Source organism: Nymphalis io, chromosome 21, assembly GCF_905147045.1.
Source record: "Nymphalis io chromosome 21, ilAglIoxx1.1, whole genome shotgun sequence".
Lineage (NCBI taxonomy): Eukaryota > Metazoa > Arthropoda > Insecta > Lepidoptera > Nymphalidae > Nymphalis > Nymphalis io.
The window spans coordinates 9444474-9464746 of record NC_065908.1 but is presented as its reverse complement, the minus strand read 5'-3'; the positions used below and the strand labels follow the sequence as shown (position 1 = coordinate 9464746).

The 20273-nt window shown below is 36.4% G+C and overlaps 2 protein-coding genes across 3 annotated transcripts in view; one reads left to right on the top strand and one right to left on the bottom strand.

The window, feature by feature from the left end:
- The window catches only part of LOC126776758 (yemanuclein), a 425903-nt gene that overhangs the window by 303714 nt on the left and 101916 nt on the right, over nt 1-20273 (bottom strand). The window lies entirely within an intron of this gene.
- The window catches only part of LOC126776795 (protein Fe65 homolog), a 99581-nt gene continuing 81975 nt past the window's right edge, over nt 2668-20273 (top strand). For both annotated transcript variants that reach the window (XM_050499574.1, XM_050499573.1), the window contains exon 1: nt 2668-2884. The gene's annotated coding sequence lies outside the window, so the exon portion shown is untranslated. The remainder of the gene's footprint in view (nt 2885-20273) is intronic.

The window sequence follows — 20273 nt, the reverse complement described above, 5'->3', positions numbered from 1 at the left end:
AATAAGCTCCAAACCTTCTCCTCAAAAGGGAGAGGATGCCTCAGCCTAGCAGTGGGACATTAACAGGCTGTTACTAGAAAGCGTTAATCCCTAGGAAGGACATAGGCTACTTTTTTATAAAACCCCTCCTCCCAACACCAACTTCCCTCTTACACACGAACGAACACTTGTACCTAACAATAACATCGTGAATATTTAAAGAAATGTATACAGACAGTATGGATTTGTGAAATGGAATGATTTTTATATTATTCATTGTAAAAAATCTGTTCTTACAGACAATAAACGACCGAAAAGGCAAAGCGCCTTTCCGCTATAATAACTAGGTCTATATCTAGGGCGCACTGTAAGTTACATCCGCTCTATATACTGGGTCTTTGTGTAGCTAACTAGGTGCCGGCGTTCCCGCCACTCATTATGTAAATAACCACTATTTAACAGACTCAAAGGACTTTAAATCTTAAGCACTCTGTTTTAAGGGATATTTTTAAAAATATTTATATTTCTTACAATGGGTAATGTCAATGGGTAGCGATGGTTGAATTTTAGAATGATTATCCGATCATCTGTTTTATTTTAATTGATTTTATGTGATTTAATAATTATTAGATAATGCTCGGCATGCGTCGCAATTTTTTTATTGACAATTAACGAATCGCGCGTCTCCAAATATATGCGTGGTCTAAGAATGCATATGGTATAAACGAAATATTCCTTTAATTAATTTGGTGGTAGGGTTTTTCGCCGTTTGTGTAGGTACCAACCACTTATCATATATAATATGTACCGACAAACAGTAATGCTTAGTATTGCTGTGTTCCGGTTGGAAGGGTGAGTGAGCCAGTGTAACTATAGGCACGAGTTGCTTTGCATGATGTAAGGAATGGTTAATATTTCTCACAGTGCCAATGTATATGGGCAGTGGTAAACACTTACCATCAAGTGGTTCATCTAAAACATTTAATGCGGCTAACAAAATGCGCTTTGACTTTATGAGCTTACACATTCTAGTGTTAAAGGGCTAAGTAAGGAGTAAAAATATCAATGGGAAAAAGTGACCACCGACCATAAGAAGCACTATTTAGTCATTTCTTTTCAAGAATTAGAAAAAAGTACATAAGGTTGATTACAAAAAAAGAAAAACAATCATGAACAAATATTTTGTATCTTTGTATTCGAAGTAATGTAATTGTCCTTTTTATTTCTGTAATCATACATAATATAATATTATTTAAAAACCTAAATAAATATTATTCAATCCGTACTAAAAAAAATACTAGAGCTAAAGAAATATAGCATATTTCGATAACCTCGGCTTATTCTGTGTGCTCAAATCGTAATTTCCTCTCTAGAGGATTAAAAGGCAAATAGTCCCTTCGATATTAAAAAAAAAGAAGTATGAAGAGACATGATGTCATACAAGAATCGTTTTATGATCATTTTGCAAGGTAAGTAAGGTAAGTGCACGTATTAGATAGATGACAATCTTATGAGAGCTGATGCAAATACGAAAAACATTTTGCATTTTAAGCGAATGTATTAAAAATTCAAGGCTCTACTTAAACAAGCACTTGCTTGTTACTGCGAGTGAAATGGTAAAGTTATGGTGTAGTTCTTGAAATGCTTTAATATTTTTATGGCACAAGGTCGCATTGTCAAGTTCGAGTTTATTATTATTTTTGTTTTTTCCATTATGAAAATATTGTAATGCGTCCGATAATCCGATTAAAATTATTGAAATATTTCGAAAGTTTGTAGCCTTTTCAGTCACACACACACATACACACTTAAATATATAAACATATTATTCCTATTTTTCTTTCTCGGTACGTCGGAATGCTTTCATTCCGTTCGTTCGTTACTAATATCACAAAAAATGTATTTTCGAATAAAAGGTCTCACACAATATTAAAAAAAATGCGTTCTAACCAATGTGAATCGTGAATCTTAACCGATGATCGTGGATGATCGTGGGAAGCACCACTGAATTTTCATGTGCTTAATTTGTGTTTATAATTCATCTCGTGCTTGACGGTGAAGGAATACATCGTGAGGAAACCTGCGATTTCATCGAAATTCTGTCACATGTATATTCTACTAAGCCGCATTGGAACAACGTGGTGGAATAAGGTTAGAACCTTAACCTTAACCTCAAAAGGGAGAGGAGGCCTTAGACCAGCAGTGGGACATTAACAAGCTGTTACTATACTATAAACATTCTAACTAGTAACTAACAAAAGATGCTTACATGCAACATAGTTGAACAACATAAATTTAACTTAGCAATATTGAATTGTTTTATGTTATGGTTTTCAGTTTATTTCTCAGAACAAATCCTGCTAAGCTATGTAAAGATTTATGTACGTATATAATACACATAACCAAAAACATGATCATAGAACATAAAGAAATTAATTAAAAGTGAAATATAACTATTTTATATACGTGTCTGAAAATGTTTTAAGTCAACATACAAAAAGACAAAAATGTAAAGTTCGAGAGGAACCATATTTAAGCGTAGCAATTGGATTAATTTTCTCTCCCAGTCCTGTCTTTAATTTAGGAATGTTATAATAAGAGGGTGTTTCTGAACGACTTCGCAAAGGGAAGCGCCATTAACGCATGCGTGCTACCCTCGGCAAACTCAATGTAACCCCAAATCGCAATACGGAGCCGAGCGCCTCCATTTTATTTTTCATTTATTTCTCTTTTACAACGCAAAATATTACATTCGTCGGGAAGATTATATGAAAACTTAGAATCTTACATGAAAATTTGCACAGTGGTGTGTCGGACGATCATTTTGTGGACAAAAAAAAAACTATCATTCAAGAATTACGTAATATTTTTTTTATCCAGAAGATTGGAAAGTTTTTGCTGTAAGGTAAGAATAAATATTGTATTCATTATATAAGCTGTGTATTATATCAAGTGCATATATGTGGCGTTACGTGATAGAGACGAATCAAATCATTGATTTTTAATTAATATTATATTTTGTATGTGGCACATACGTTGTTTTACTTTCAAGATAAATTTCTTTTCTGTTCCTTTAACATGCATTACAGACGTAAAACAATATATAGAAATGTTTGTTATTGTTACATTATATAGCTTATTTATATTTAATAAAATATAAATTATGACCTATTTTTCTTATTATTATTATCGATAGCATAACTTTCAAGTAAAAATTAGTATATTTCACAGTTATGTCATGATCTTGTGTCATCTCTGTATATTTAAATCCAGCTCTTTATTTACGTTTGCATTATATACCAACTTAAAAGACCAAAATAAGGTACGCACACTTTTAAATAGAACTTTTTTATATGACCTACTTATGTCTTAGTATTTAGTTTATATATACTAGAACATAGTTGATACTAGCTATCGTTGTGGACGTATCTGTCATATAACCTTTAACCTGCGCTCATTTCACTGAGAAAAATACTTTCTTAACAAACCTCTTTAGCATAGTCATCTCCAAACCTATTATGACATGAAGTATCTAGAACTATCTAGAATAAGTTACAAGGAACACAATAGTTTATTTTATATCAAAATAACAATATATTAGTATTATGCAAATACATATAATATGTTTATTCAAAAAGAAAATCAATAAATTGTAATCGCACAATTTCCGTTAAGTACAAATTAAGGGTATCGTCTTTTTTTAATACGTTGTGATATACCTAAAGCTACTTCAGCAGCGCTCTTCTATAAGAACACACATCTCATCTCACTAATGAAATGTTAAACAACGTCATATGGTCATACCCTTTTTTCGTGTATCCTTTGAATGACATAACTTTTTTTTTTCATACAACGAAACAAACTATACAGCCAATACATTACAAGTTATAAAAAACACGCCGTCCTAAAGTCCTGTGGCATTGTACCCTGGACGTCACTACACCGTCTCTGAACCGCTCGACTTAGTCTTTACTAAGTATGTCCCAGCTCCACAGACGTCGAAGTGAAAAGTTACAATTGAATTTTAATTAATAAAAATAATGTAATGAATGAAGACTTTAAGTTCTTATATGTTCGTAAAACGTAAAGGTAATAGCTGTAAATGATTTTTATTTTAATGACATTGGTAGGCGGACAGGACAATATGTCACCCGATGGTAACTGGTCACAACCGCCAATAAACATTGGTACTGTAAGAAAAATATTAATCATTCCTTATATTGCCAATGCGCTACCAATCTTGAGAACTGATGTTACGTCCCTTGTGCCTGTAATAACACTGGCTCACTAACCCTTCAAACCGGAACATGGCATTACCAAGTATTGTTGTTTCTTCTCCACTTTTCCTCTCGATGCTTGAAGCGTATTCCATTATGCAGCTCCAATGCGGCTTAATTGATGCAAATGTAGCTTGCCTTAACACAAATTCAGCGAATAAAAGTTCAGTGGTACTGTCCGGTACTAACAATCGTCGATTCAAGTATCCTAACCACAACGTTTACTGTAGTAACACATATATATTTACTCACACACACAACATTTGCGTATTAATTTAAAAATGCATCAAGACAATTATTAATACAAAAACAAAAGGAAACATTTTTTTTTTAATTATATCTAACTACGCTAAAGTAGAAACCATTATAAAAGCAATTATTTGAACCTTGAATAACCCGACGAAGAATGTCTGATCTTAATAAAATTGCTTGTTCCGGGTATTAATCGATTGTCCTTCATTTGTATAAGCAGTACAGATGTATATTAACGTACAAAATGAAAGGGAGAAAACATAAACAAACATGAATGTCTTGTTATTTACAAAATGGTGGGTAGCAGTTGTTTTTTCGGCTTCGTTTGGGGGTAATTACCTTCGTTTTGCTTGAATTAGGTTACTCTGTTCGAAGATTGAATAACTGGTTCAAGCGATTGTGATCAAATATTCTACACGAAGTTTTTATGAAAAAATTAAGCGTTACTTATAACCGAGTAGTAGCCTGCTGGCTTCGATAAACGTATGCAATGTTTTTCTTTTGGAATTAATAGGCGGACGGTCAAATGGGCCACTGAATCGTAAGTGATCACCACCAACCACATATATTGGCGCTATAAGGAATACAAGGCATGCCTTTTAAGTTATGTCGTTTCCATATTTCCCGGCAAGCTTGAATTTGTAACTGTTCTATATTCGAATGTGTTTAAATTTTGAATCTCAAAACAGTTGAAAGTATTAGGATTAATGCTATTGTTTAGTCACAGCGTCGATTGGAATATGTCAGGTTACGTACGAAAATGAATCTTTCTAAGGAAAATGTTCGTGCAATAATTTTCTACAACTTTAGAAGAGGCCTGACATGGCTTCAGTGTTTTGAAGAGCTAACATCTGTGTTTCAGTGATGAAGCTCCATGTCTGCGGACTGTCGAACGCTGGTAATTAGAATTTCAGCGTGGACATACTAGTGTTAGTGACAAATCTCGCGAAGGACGCCCAAAATCCGCCTTCACTGAAGATAACATCATTGCTGTGAGAGAACTAATTCTCGAAGATCGTCATGTGACGTATCGAGAGATAAAGGCTCTATTATAGGCATCTCAGGGACAACCATTCAGAAGATCTTGCATGAAGCGCTTGGTGTGAGTAAGCTAGTTTGCCGTTGGATACCGCATCTGCTTTCCAGCGATCACAAGGAGGCCCGCGTCAGATGGTTCTCTTCAAAGGTTCAACCGAGGAGAGTCAAATCACGTCTACGACATCATCAGTGGTGACGAATCTTGGATCTATGCCTACGATCCTGATTCCAAACAACAATCTACAATCTGGGTCTCTCAAGACGAGCCTAAGCCGACTAAAGTTGTTCGTTCTCAAAGCACTTCAAAGAAGATGGTGGCCACGTTCGTTGGAAAAACCGGCCATGTTGCGACTATTGCACTTGAAGATCGTAGAACGGTTAACGCAGAGTGGTATACCACAGTTTGTTTACCACAAGTCATCGCCGAACTTCGAAAATCTAACTCAAAGCGACGCATCATCCTGCACCACGACAACGCAAGCTCACACAGCGCTCGTCAAACGATTGAGTATTTGAACCAGGAAAAAATAGAAATTCTTGACCATCCTCCATACAGTCCTGACCTAAGCCCTAAAGACTTCTTTACTTTTTCTAAAATTCAGAAAAGTCTTCGTGGTCAAAGGTTCCAGTCCGGTGAAGAAGCAGTCGACGCTTTCAAGTCAGCTATTTTGAACACCCCCACTTTAGAGTGGAATAAATGTTATAATAACTGGTTTGAGCGAATGAAAAAGTGTATTAAGCTACTTCTTGAATACTTTGAAAAACAATAAAAAGTTCTATAAGGTTCTAGTTATTTTTTTTCTTCAAACGACAAAACTTAAAAGGCATGCCTCGTATTAACCATATCTTACATTACCAATGCGCTACCAACCTTGGAAACTAAGACGTTATGTACGTTGTGCCTGAATATACACTGACTAGCTCACCCTTCAAACCGAAACACAACAATACTAAGCATTGCTGTTTGCCAGTCGAATACAAAAGTAAATACTACAGAAGTAGATAGATAGTATTTAAGATACCAGTAACGATAGAGGTACTTTTTTCTTCCCAGTAGAATGCACATTCCGAATCAGTGGTAATAAAATTCAACAGATATTTTTAATTTTGCCAATTAATGCATTTCAATCAAGATGAAAAAACATTAAAACGTAAGGCGTATTACTCCACTGAAAGCGTTGAGTATTTGTTGATAGGTAGGATATAATATAAAAAAAAATAATTTGATTGATAGAATTTTGCCATAGATAATATAGGCGGATAAGAGTAATTATTGACCTTCTTGTCGGTTCTTCCTCGGTAGAATCTATATTCCGGACCATGACATTACATTTACTATAATCCTGTATAAAAACGTCCAAGTTGAAGCCTACTTGAGTAAGGCATATTTTGATATTCATTTTGATTAACCATTAATATTTTTTAACATACGATTTTAATTTATCAACTAAAGCAAACTAAAATTACATTAGACAAGTGCCCACCTAACAAGACATGTCTTCATTTCTTTCAATAGTTATGGACAAATAGACATATGATTATATTTTATTACGCGCAAATCAGTAACGGCAATAAAACATCAAGAAATAGCTGAACAATTCGTTAGTAGGTTTTGTTACGTAACAAAAAGCCACAGTTAACCGAACATCGCTTATGAATAATTTAATCGTACGATTGATTACCGAATTCGTAATGGTTATGGTCTACTGGTGAGTCTTGTAACCAGGTTTCTTTCTTCTGGACAAGTCTAACTGACATATTAGACTTTTATTGCTGTTTTATTAACCGCGAGAAGAACGCATCTTTAGAACTAAATATATAAACATTTCGGTATATTTAACCTCATATGGTTAATAGCGACATTCTGAGCTTAAACAAAAAGATGATAACCGATTACTCATGTATTTTATCAAGATTTGTTTATTTATATATTAAGGAGATTTACTTGTGTACAATAATGTAATAATTTGGCTATCGAAAAAAAACGTTATAGGCAATGATTATTCTGTCAAGAGTACGGCTCTGCCTAGGTTACTTTTAGTGATTTTTCAAGTTGGGAGTATTACACTGCGCATCTTAGTCGTATTGCCGTGTATATCTTAATCGGATTATGATCGTGGTTTAATAGGAAGAGCAACTGTATTCGTGCACACACTTGCGCACTTTAATATTTTCTGTGCAGAGGACCAGGATTCGGTCAGGATAAAATTATAATTGATATTTTAAAGGTTTATTGGCATATGTCGACTTACGGTCACGTTAGTTAATCGTATTCTTTTTAATTACTTAGCGTATAAAATCAATCATTCACAATTACGCTTCGCTTTATATGCTCGATAAGTGTATTTTCAATTTATTTGTTCTATATATTACCAAATAAAACATATTCATTTGTGTAATTTCAATTTGAGGTCAAATAAAATGGTTAACCAATTAATGAATAAATAACATTGCAATCGTAAAAGCTGATTGTATTTGAAATAGGACCAAATCAATTAATTTGAGTAACAAATGGAATTAGTTAATTTGTAATTTAATTTTGTTTTGATAAACTCCTCGCTTGTTTAGGTTTTTTTTTTAAATATAATTGTAATGGCTGGCTAAGGCCTTTTCTTTTGAGGAAAAGTTTAGCCCAGCACTCTCCTCAAATGCGGGATGGTTGATAAACATGTGGCATAATTTCATTGGACACACGCAGAAGGAAAATATCATGAGGATATCTGTGATAGAAAAAGTACAAAATCTTTAGCTCAACAAGAAAACAGTATTGAGACGCTAACAATGAGCTGATACATTATTAAGTTTGAAGGTAATATATCTATCGTCTATTTTATAATATGATATAATTGATACTTATTTTTTACTTTAAGTTTCTCGTGGATGCTCTTTACTTCATATATATCTTTATAAAAGAACATTAGTTGCATGTTATGAAGTTGTATGCGTTTCTTATATAATTTGCATCTATAATATAAACAGTTCCCTCACCTTGTCTTTCCAATGTGACAACCATTTGAAAGACGAGGCGAGGAAAGCGAATGATCTTTTGTAAGATACGCGGCTAGTCGTATCTTAAATGTGTAAAGCGAGTTTACGTTTCTTCTGTTTGAGGGTATTTTGTTAAGCAGTTGCACTCCTTCAATGTGAATGTGATAATTTTTTCCCATAGTTCATTCTAATCTTTGGTAGGACAATGAGACTCGCTCGAGGCGTGCTGCGTTTAGAGTGTTGTTTTATTTTAATAAACGTTAGTTTGGTACGGACACTTTTTTTCAAGGGTTTTTTTGATAAAGATACTAATATTTGTAAATATATAATCGTCGAATATTCATTATTTTGGTTTCGGTATAGATTTTAATAGTTGGAGTAAAATTAAAGACTACCGCCTCACTCTGAGGATTATCGACGATGAACTTGTTAACTTATAAATAGAATATTTATTCAATATAACGATAGAATGTGGAAGAAGACGAAGGGCAAATTTATCATCATCATCTTAAAATTGTGGACAAAAAAGTATAATGCTTCGGTATTTTAAAAACCCAAGAGACAATTCATTTTTGAAACTTTGCGACAGACTTTAGAAGGCTTTTATGGGAGACCTCGTACGTTCAGGTCGTGAAGAGGTCGCACGGTACTTCATACATACTTTATTCGTCAAGTGCTTTTACAAAGCCTTTTGATGGTAAAATAGGGGTAATACCTACGTAGAAAGGGATGTTTTAGGTTAATTTGATCTATGTTGTTATATCCAGCGTGTGTATATATATTGTTAATATCACAACCGATTCCTATAAAATTTATATTTTTTTAATTTGTAAGTCTGTCCGTCATTACCACGTCTAAAACGAGAAACGCACTAAATACTTTTAGTTTTTAGTATTATGGGAAGTTATAAATACCGAAACGCAAAACTATTTATCCGCGGAAAACACATATCTGATATTATTTCAAAATAATTATACGAAGTTGCATGTACAGCACTTTATAATATACGTTATAAAGAAGAGGATTTCTACAAAATTAAAAACGCTTCAAACAAGGAAGGTCAGTAGTAATTTGCATAATATTCTGGGCCCTGGCTCTCAAAACAGCTTACTTTAAAAAAATATTGATATAGTTTTTAACATCGCATTAATAGCAACTAGCGCCGCTGTTTTAAGAACTCATTTCGTATCTGACTGTTAAAGCCTGTGAATGCCCCATTGCTGGTCTAAGGCCTCCTCTCCCTTTTTGAGGATAAGGTTTGAAGCTTATTCCACCACGCTGCTCCAATGCGGGTTGGTGGAATACACATGTTGGTGAAACCCGCATGTGTCTAATTTCAGTGAAATTAGACATATGCAGGTTTCCTCACGATGTTTGCCTTCACCGTTAAACACGAGATGAATTATAATTAGAAATTAAGCACATGATAATCAGTAGTGTTATTATAATTAATCATTAATTACTTAGTAGTAAGGATTTTTCAATCAACAGCCAATCGTTGTCCACTGCTGAACATAGGCCTCTCCCAAGGTGCGCCAAAGCTCCCTGTCCTCCGCCTTCCGCATCCAGTTGGTGCCCGCCACCTTCTTAAGGTCGTCGGTCCACCTAGCTGGAGGGCGCCCTACGCTGCGCTTGCCGATTCGCGGTCTCCACTCTAGGACTCGTCTGCTCCAACGGCCATCGGTCCTACGACATACGTGACCAGCCCACTGCCACTTCAACCTGCTAATTTTGCAAGCTATGTCGGTGACTCCGGTTCTTTTCCGGATAATCTCATTTCTGATCTTATCCTTCAAAGATACTCCGAGCATAGCTCGCTCCATAGCACGCTGAGCGACTTTGAATTTGTGGACTAGTCCCGCAGTTAGTGTCCACGTTTCGGCACCGTATGTCATGGAAGGTAAGACGCATTGGTTGAAGACTTTCGTCTTCAAACATTGCGGTATAGACGACTTGAGGACTTGACGAAGGTTGCCAAATGCTGCCCATCCCAAGCGAATTCTTCGATCGGCTTCCTTCTCGAAGTTGTTCCTACCGACTTGTATTATCTGTCCTAGGTAGGTATATTCACTAACAACTTCGAGAGATTTCCCCTCGACTTATATCGGTCCCGGCACGACATGCATATTGAACATGACCTTGGTCTTGTCCAAGTTCATACCGAGACCGACACACCGGGAAGACTCGCCTAGGCTACGCAGCATTTCGGTGAGTTGTTCCAGCGACTCTGCTATGATGACGATATCGTCGGCAAATCGAAGGTGTGAGATGTACTCGCCGTTTACATTGACTCCATACCTAGTCCAATCCAGCGTTTTGAAAACGTCTTCCAACGCGTTGGTGAACAGTTTCGGGGATATTACATCCCCCTGTCTCACCCCTCTGCGCAGTTGGATCGCCTTCGTCTTACAGTCCTGGATGTGGACAGTCATTGTAGCGGCGTTGTACAGACATCTCAGTACCTCGATATATCTCCAATCGATATGACATCTCTGCAATGAGTCGAGCACTGCACAGGTTTCGATGGAGTCGAAGGCTTTCTCGTAGTCCACAAATGCCATACACAGCGGCTGATTGTACTCTTCGGTCTTCTGCACAATCTACCGAACAGTATGGATGTGGTCCACGGTGCTGTAGCCTGATCGAAAGCCGGCTTGCTCTGGGGGCTGGAACTCGTCAAGTCGTCTGGCGAGACGGTTCGTGACGACTCTTGAGAACAGCTTATACACGTGACTCAGGAGTGAGATTGGTCTGTAGTTTTTCAAGAGGGTTTTATCACCTTTCTTGAAAAACAGTACCACCTCACTCCCGCTCCACGTTTCCGGGGTCTTGCCATGTTGGATGACGGAATTAAAGAGGCTTGCTAACTCTTTCAGGACCGGAGTCCCGCCTGCCATAAGCAACTCTGTTGTGATTCCGTCATCTCCCGGAGCTTTGTTGTTTTTAAGCTGTTCTAGAGCCGCCCTAATCTCGCCTTGTTCAACGACCGGGAGCTCCTCAGAGTAATGGCGCATAAGAGGGGCGCGCTGGTCATCAATACTGATTCCCACGGGTTCTTGAAGAGAACAACTGCCCATAAAACCTCTCTACTTCTCCGACAATCTCAGGCCTAGAGGTAACGACCCCACCATTTTCAGTTTTAAGTTTTGTCAGACGCGGCCTCCCAAACTTGCGAGCGAACACTTTCGATCCCCGATTTTGCTCAATCGCAGCCTTGATGGCACGGGTATTGAAGCGTCGGAGATCGCGTCGCGTCAGCGTTTTTATTATTCGATTTAAGGCCTTATCTGATAAAAACGATGGTAGTTCTCGTCGTTTTCTCATGAGCTCGAGTGTCTCAGCAGAGAGTTTTGGTGCGTTGTCTCTTCTCTGTGGCGGAAAACACTTGCGGGATGTGTTTTGCAGTATTTTGACCAGCGTGTCGGTTCTCTCATCAATGCTGCTTATGGTTTCCAACGCGGTGAATTGATTTTGAAGTTCCATTTGGAACTTTTCGGAGCCTTGAGCAGCTTGGAGCATGGTAGGTCAGAGAGTAGACCTCATCATTCTCGATATTTCGGCTTTTAAGTTGATATTTAGAGTGCCTCGAACCAAGCGGTGATCACTTCCGGTATTAAACCTGTTGATCACTGAAACATCTCTAAATATGTGCCTTTTATTCGAAATGATAAAGTCTATCTCGTTCCTTGTCACGTTATCGGGGCTTCGCCAGGTCCACCTCCTCTGAGGCTTCTTTTGAAAGAAAGAATTCATCAAAAAAAGCCCCTGCGCTTCGAGAAAGTTTGCCAGCATTTGCCCCCTGTGATTTCTGCAGCCTAAGCCGTAAGGTCCGACTTTCGATTCACCGCTATCTAGTACTCCCACTTTAGCATTAAAGTCTCCCATAACAACATTGTAGTGGGCCTTCGAGGTGTCGTTGAGGGCCTTTGCGATGTCCTCGTACATCGCTTCGACCACATCATCAGAGTATGTCGAAGTTGGCGCATATACCTGTACGACCTTCAGGGAGTACCTGTCGGAAAATTTTAGGACAAGGTACGCTACCCGGTTCGACACACTACTGATTTCCACAATGCTGCTAATGAGATCCTTTTTGACTAGAAAACCGACACCACCCTGGGAGAGGTTATCACCTTCGCGGAAGTAGAGTAAGTTACCGGACTCTAGAGTTATCGTGTCCTCCCCCTGTCTTCGGACTTCAGATAACCCCAGTATATGCCAGTTTATATGACTTAACTCTACTTCTAATTCGGCGAGGTGATGGTCCAGCCTCATCGAGCGTCCATTATACGTTGCCATGTGCAGTCGTTTTATACGGTAGCCTGCCGTGAACCGGTGATTCTTAGCACCCCCTGCTCTGCCGATACCGCGACCGCTACCTTGGTCGGGCCTAGCGGGCTTGCCGGTAACTTGGGGCCTTTTTTGGGCGCATCTGCCATTAAGGGAGGGGTTTGCCCATACTCGCCGCGCTGGGCAGGCGTGTTGGCGAGCGCAGTAGGGGGGTAAGATGTTTATGGGAGGGGGGACGCTGCTGCCCATCCCCCCTTTTCCCCGACCCTCAGTCGCCTCTTACGACACCCACGGGATGAGATTGGGGGAGTACAATTCTAAGCCGGTAGTCCACGGCAAGGATTTTTATGGGAGGCTAATCAGTCTGGCTGATTACATATTCTACCGCCAAACAGCACAACACTTTGTTGTTATCCGGTTTAAAGGATGAGCGAGCCAAAATAATTACAGGTACAAGTGACATAACTTCCAATTTAACTCTATAGCGCTTTGGCGATGTAAGGAATGGTCAATATTTCTTACAGTGCCACCATATATGGGCGGGGGTGACCACTTATTCAGTCCACCTACCTTTTATAAAGTTTACTCAGATTTCATATACAGTGTTAAATATGATGATATTATTGTACATATTGTGTTTTATATTTATTGTTTGGCAAATATATCAAAAGATGAAAATGAATTTAATTAACCCATAACATAAGCATTTAATAGATATTTATATGATTTCAATAAAATTCAATCAATTATTTTTGTTATAACGAAATACAACTAATTTTTAATTTTACATCATAATCATATCTCAAACAAACCATTACAATATATAAATACACAGCGTATTTATTACTGGCGGTAAGCGGCCGAGAGCTGTCCCTCTAGGTCTATCGAGGTCGTTGCGTCTACGACAGCGGACATTATCAATCCGCGTAGCTCGGTTATTTCGGTGGAACACCAGTACACATGCTGGCGCTAAGCTCCTCGTTAAGACGGAAAGGGTACCGCTGGTTTTTAGTGGGTATTCCGATGTTCCGGGCGCACTCGGCGCCTCTGACACCGGCGAGCCCCACATACCCCTCCCACTGTACCCGTGAAGGAAACGCGTAATATGTTTTTCCAGCGTGAAAAAATAAAAATAAAAGTATATTTATTACTGGGCTTATATTAGTGATAAAAAATGACGTGTTTTTGTTAAAATTGTATATATACATAAACTTAAAAGCGAAACCTTATCTTAACACAAAATTTGAGCCAAATCGGTAGTTCTTGTTTGAGTTGCACGAAATTTGTATATTAGTATACAAGAATTGCTCATCTCATATTTAAATGGCTTGAACAAGATTGACGTCATGTGTGTGACGTCAATTACAATCGTGCATCGAATGAAATAGATTTAGAGTCAGTTATCATATGTACTGAAGTTTTGTAATAACATACTGTGACAGTATGGTATGCATTACTGATAAGCAATTGTTCCACTGCTGAATAAAAGAGAAGATGATGGTTGATTGAGATAATTCCAATACATTACTGCGGTTTTATAGATACAATTACAATTAGCATTCCTAGTTCTTACAAAGCATGTATTCTTTAACATTCTATTTTGTACCAAATTAATACCTGTCATTCGCAATGATTGATTCAAATGATATTATCTCAACGGATATAGATAACATTAATGTAGCATCTGCGTATTTATGTGATACAAACTTGCAAATTATTAAATATAGGTTCTGCCGGTTATCTTAAGATATTTTGTCAAAATATTCGTAGTATATATAAAAATTTCGATCATTTAATTTCAGTTGTCGCGCTTCAAGTTTGAGAGTGACATTATAATATTAACGGAATGCTGGTTAAATAGTCACAAACCTATTCCTACTATTGATAACTATGATTATTATTACTCGAGTAATTGCCTTAATCAAAACGATGGTATAGTCCTATACGTGAAAAAAAAACATAAAATGTTCTATAACGGAACCTGAAGCAATAGGAGGCAACTTTTTACTTATTAAAATTTTGGCTATTTATAGATCCCCGTCCATACAATGCACAGACAGCTTTTTAAACTCTATTGATAATATTATTCGTCCTATTAGCGCGAGAAATAACTTGATAATTGCCGGAGATATAAACATTGATATTAAAGCCTGTTCTATTGATAGGAACTGTGCAGCTTACCTAAATGTAACCGCTGAACTGGGACTATTGCCTGGGCACACATATCCTACTAGGTTGCACAACTGTCTAGACCATGTTATGCTAAAAACAGTATTTCGACCATCAGTATTTGTAGTTGATTCTACCATAACGGACCATGCCTCAGTACTGCTCAGCATTGAGCTCGCCCCCCTTAAGTCTAAAAAACCAATCACTTACAAAAGAATTAATTTTGATGTCTACATTAAGTACTTAGAGGCAGTGGACTTCTCTTTTATCACACCATCTTGCGATGCTAATGAAGCAGCATCAAGGTTTATTGATATACTGTCTGGTTCTGTTAAACTGAACTCTGAAATTAGCCGTATACCTAGTAGAAAAAGAACACTTAAACCATGGATAACCACTGGACTCCTACGCTGTATCCGGAATAGAGATAAACTACACAAAAAACACAAAAATGAACCAAATAACGTAATGCTCGAGGTTACATATAAGCGAAACCGGAACTTTTGTAACTCTCTGTTGAGAAAGCTTAAAAGAAATTATGAAAAAACGCTTTTACGTAATGCAAAAACTAATAAAGAATCTTGGAATGCAATCAAATCAATTATAGATTATACAAAACAAAAACGTCAGCTGAAAATCTTTTTGAGACCTAACAATAATATAAATAATAGCATAGACTCTGTAAATAATTACTTTTCTAGTATAGGGAAACAGCTTGCCGAAACTGCAACTGCGTATAATGAAAATAACACTAATTCATACAATTTCACGTTTCCTCCAGAGTGTAATTCCATAGTATTACTACCACCAGATGAGGCAGAGATAGAACTGTTAATAATGAACCTCAAAAATAATTGCGCTACAGGCTGGGACTTAGTACCAGCTCAGCTTCTAAAATTATCTAAGCATATAATAGTCCCAGCTCTTTCTAAGCTGTTTAACCTTTGCATAATTCAGGGAGTGTTCCCTGAGGTCTTTAAAAGATCGCTTATTACTCCTGTTCACAAGGGTGGGAAGCGAGACCAAGTTTCGAATTATAGACCTATATCAGTTCTGACATCTCTTTCCAAAATATTAGAAAAACTATTAAATAACAGACTAATTAATTATCTGGAACATAACAAAATGTTATCTGCCTCACATTTTGGTTTTAGGGCTGGGAAAAGTACTGAAGACGCAGTCATCAATTTAACGTAATATATTACTTCTCAGGTAGATAGAAAGCAAAAGTGTTTAGGTATATTCCTTGACCTAGCCAAGGCGTTTGATACCTTCTCTATTCCCATTCTTGTGAACAAGTTGGAATGCCTCGGTATTCGTGGCAAACTACTCCTGATCTTTAAGGACTTTTTGGTTAATCGTTCGCAACAAGTTAGAATTGGTGATCACGTCAGTTCTCAGGCACCTGTCATTTGTGGCGTCCCTCAGGGCAGTATTCTTGGCCCAACTCTCTTTTTGATCTATATTAACGACCTATGTGAACAAACTCTAAGAAATGGTAAAATTTTTACCTACGCGGATGATACTGCGCTTGTATTCCACGGAGAGACTTGGGACAAAGGACGGTATTATGCTCAATTAGGACTCCACAAAGTCAATCAATGGCTTAGTGTAAACCTGTTGACATTGAATCTCTCCAAAACCTCATTTATTCAGTTTTCTTTTGCCAAAATAAAACCAGAGAGTCTTAAGGTTCACACATGTAACTACCCCAGTGATCCTCTTGCTTCCTGTTCATGCTTTGAGATAGCTAAATCTACGACCGTCAAATATCTAGGAGTTATTTTGGACGAAAAACTTAGCTGGCGCTCTCATATAGACATCACAACTGCGCGCACCAGAAACTTATTTGGGTTTTCAAGAAGTTGAGGCACGTTGCTGATTTAGATCTTCTGCGCACAATATATTATGCACTAGGTCAGTCAGTCATTGGATATTGTATAAAAGCTTGGGGTGGTGCTTGTAAAACCTTTATATTAGACTTGGAAAGAGCGCATAGATCTATTTTAAAAGTCATGACCTCTAGCCCATACAGATTTTCTACAACTAAATTGTATGAAAAATGTCAACTCCTAATGGTTACGCAACTATACGTCTATTAATTAGTTATCCAACAACATAGAATCATCCCCTATCATGCCGACGAATACAGTAAGCAACGGGTCATTAAAAACGTATGTCCACCTGTTATATGTCGAACAGCTTCAGCCAAACGACAACATGATTTTAAAGCAGTTTATTTGTATAACAAAATAAATAAAATAAAAAATATACATCCCTTATGTAATCGTGAAGCTAAAGTAATTATTAAAAATTGGCTACTAGGACTAGATTATGAACAAACTGAACTGTTGTTGCTGTAATATTTTGTGAAACAAATTACACATATACACACATACCGACACACTCCACTCTAATATATAGTATGAAATAATTACTAATCACTTATTTTTATTTACATAGAACGATTTGACACTAAAAAATATGAGAGAGGACACTGATTTCTGTAATACAGGTCTTTGAGCCTAGCTCAGAAATCAGGGACTTCAATATACTTTGAAACTTTGTATGTGAAGAAAGATTATTTATTATATTATTATTATTATTATAGATGATAAAGCAAAAAGTAAAAGCCAGTGAATGTCCCACTGCTGGGCTAAGGCCTCCCCTTTCTTGAGGAGAACTTTTGGAGCTTATTCCATTATGTTTTGATGATAAAGACAACTTAATTACAAACTTGATCAATAAACTGTAATTACCATTTTTTTTTCACATATAGGCGTATACATAGGTAGACATTTACATGTTCTAGACAAAAAATATCTTATGAAATAATTAATGTTATCAAATACATTTTAGAGCGTTTATAATTATTATCTATAAATATATTATATATTTATAATTATTATCTTATATATATATATATATATATTTATAATATCTAGGAAACATATCTTTTTACTTTATTACTTCTAAAGTTAAATTAACCTTAAATTTAAAAAGTTGAGAATTAAATAGGATAAATACATTTGGTCTTTAAATGGAAGGCATATACATATTATACACGTCGCCGTCACCAGTATATTATTATTAGAATTGATAATATATGTATATATTTATTTTCGCTCTACGTTACATTATTTTATTCTTAGTTATTTAAAAACATGATTCTTAATAGTAATTATTTTTGTCTTGGTAGGTAATTTTCTCAAGAGGATCATGCCTCTGCCGCTCGCAACGTTTCTAATTATACATTTCAATAAAGTAACTTTACACATATAACTGTTCAGTATTAATAATTAATCCGAGCATTCAGAGTGACCCATAAACCTTCTGTAACGGATAAATGTTCACAAAGTAACGACAGCACAGCAATTACTGCGTCCCACTTACGTTCATGGAAATATTTTTCTGCATAGCGTCTTTTGCATTCGGAACATCCTTTTAAATAATAGACCTTATTTTTCTTGGTTGCTCTTTTAAATTATGATTTTTTGGTTCTTTTAAATAGCTAATGATAGTAATAATGGTTTACCTGATAATAAAGTTATTAAAACTTGATATTCTCCACAACGATCTAATTTTTTCCCGTATATGTCCTTATTAAAATTCCAGACTACTTGGTACCAGGTACCATTTTCTGGTAGGACTTTGCACAAGTGTCGATAGGTACCAACTACTCATCACTTATAATAACACCAAACAGGAATATTATTCTAATCCGATTTATCGCCGTTCTCCAGAATAGGTCAGAATATCTCTATGTCATCTGAAATTAGAAGAATTGCCCACTATTGGGCAAATGCCTTTTCTCATATTAAGGAGAAGCTTTGGAATATATTCTATCAATCTAGATTCACTCCGATTGGAGTTTATATTTATGCAGAAATTCTTTCGACACATAAAGGTTTCCTCGAGGTTTGATTACTTACACTAATTAAGCAAATGCAAAGTCATGAGTGCTTCTTTTCTTGTAAACCGATATTTTTCTATACACTTGAAATATCACAAGAAAAGCACGATAATATCGAAATATTTATCTATAAAGTTTATTATTTTACAATTTAACGAATAGTATACTTTAATTGATTTTTTTCTATTTGTACGATGAATCAAGGAAAACGTAATTAATCTCCTAACCTTTTACACCTCATTACTCAGGAACTAATACAGACCTTACTTCTGTAGTACCTGTATTTATATACTAAGATGTAGAGTGTAAAGAGGCCGCTCTAAATACTTGGTCCCGTTCATAAACTGCGCACTGTTTATGTTAGCTTTGTATTTGTTTACTCCTAATTGCTGTTTTAATGTAATTGGAATTTCAGACAACGCATTAAACGTTTCTTTATTTCCCTACGTGTGATTTTAATCGCAATAAAACTCTGTATTATAGTTTTGGTGCATGTTTAGTTGAAGTAACTTATAAAATCATAAATTTCTTAGATTATAGATAAACAGTGCAGGCACAGTTAGGGAATGATTTCCTAGGTTTGGCCCTTTACATCTAATCGCTAGTTGTTCAAACGGCAAAGCTTATTTTCTGATACGATTTCGATGGTGAGTATGCCGGTTAAATAAAAGACGTCTTAGATCTTAGTTAATAATATCCTGTAGTTGGCAGCGCATTGTTAAAAGTAGTTACGAATTTTATCACACTGTGTGTGGTTTTATAAAACAGGTAGGCAGACGGGCCAATGGGCCAATCGATTCTAAGTGGTAAACTCTGTCCATAGATATCGGTGTAAGAAATATTAAATATTCCTTTCATCACCGATGCGCCACCAACTTTGAGAACGCATGTCCAGGGTGCCTGGAGCACAACAATACTAAATATTACTGCTTGGCGTCAAAGTATCTAATGAGTACTTGGTACCTACGTGGTAATTTCTAATAACGTAACAAATGTTCTTTGATTATTTTTTTACGAATTGTCATCTGTTAATAAAACTATGCGCAGTTTTTTTATAACATCTCCCTTAATTTAAATTAAAGTTTTTTTAGACGATTCTTACGTGAATTATAGAAAGTGAATGAGATGAGATTACGGAGAAAACAGCTTAATGATTCCATAAAACATGGCAATTTACGTAATTGCTAATGCCCCATGTACCTGTAATTACACTGGCTCACTCCCCCTTTATTACATATTAATGTCTGTGGGTAGTTGTGTCAACTTGTTATTAGGTCGCCTCCATGCTGTTCCGCTTACATTTCTTCATGAAAGCCTCGATTAATAACTAGGTTACATACAATATGCGTATGTTAACGGGCCGGTTG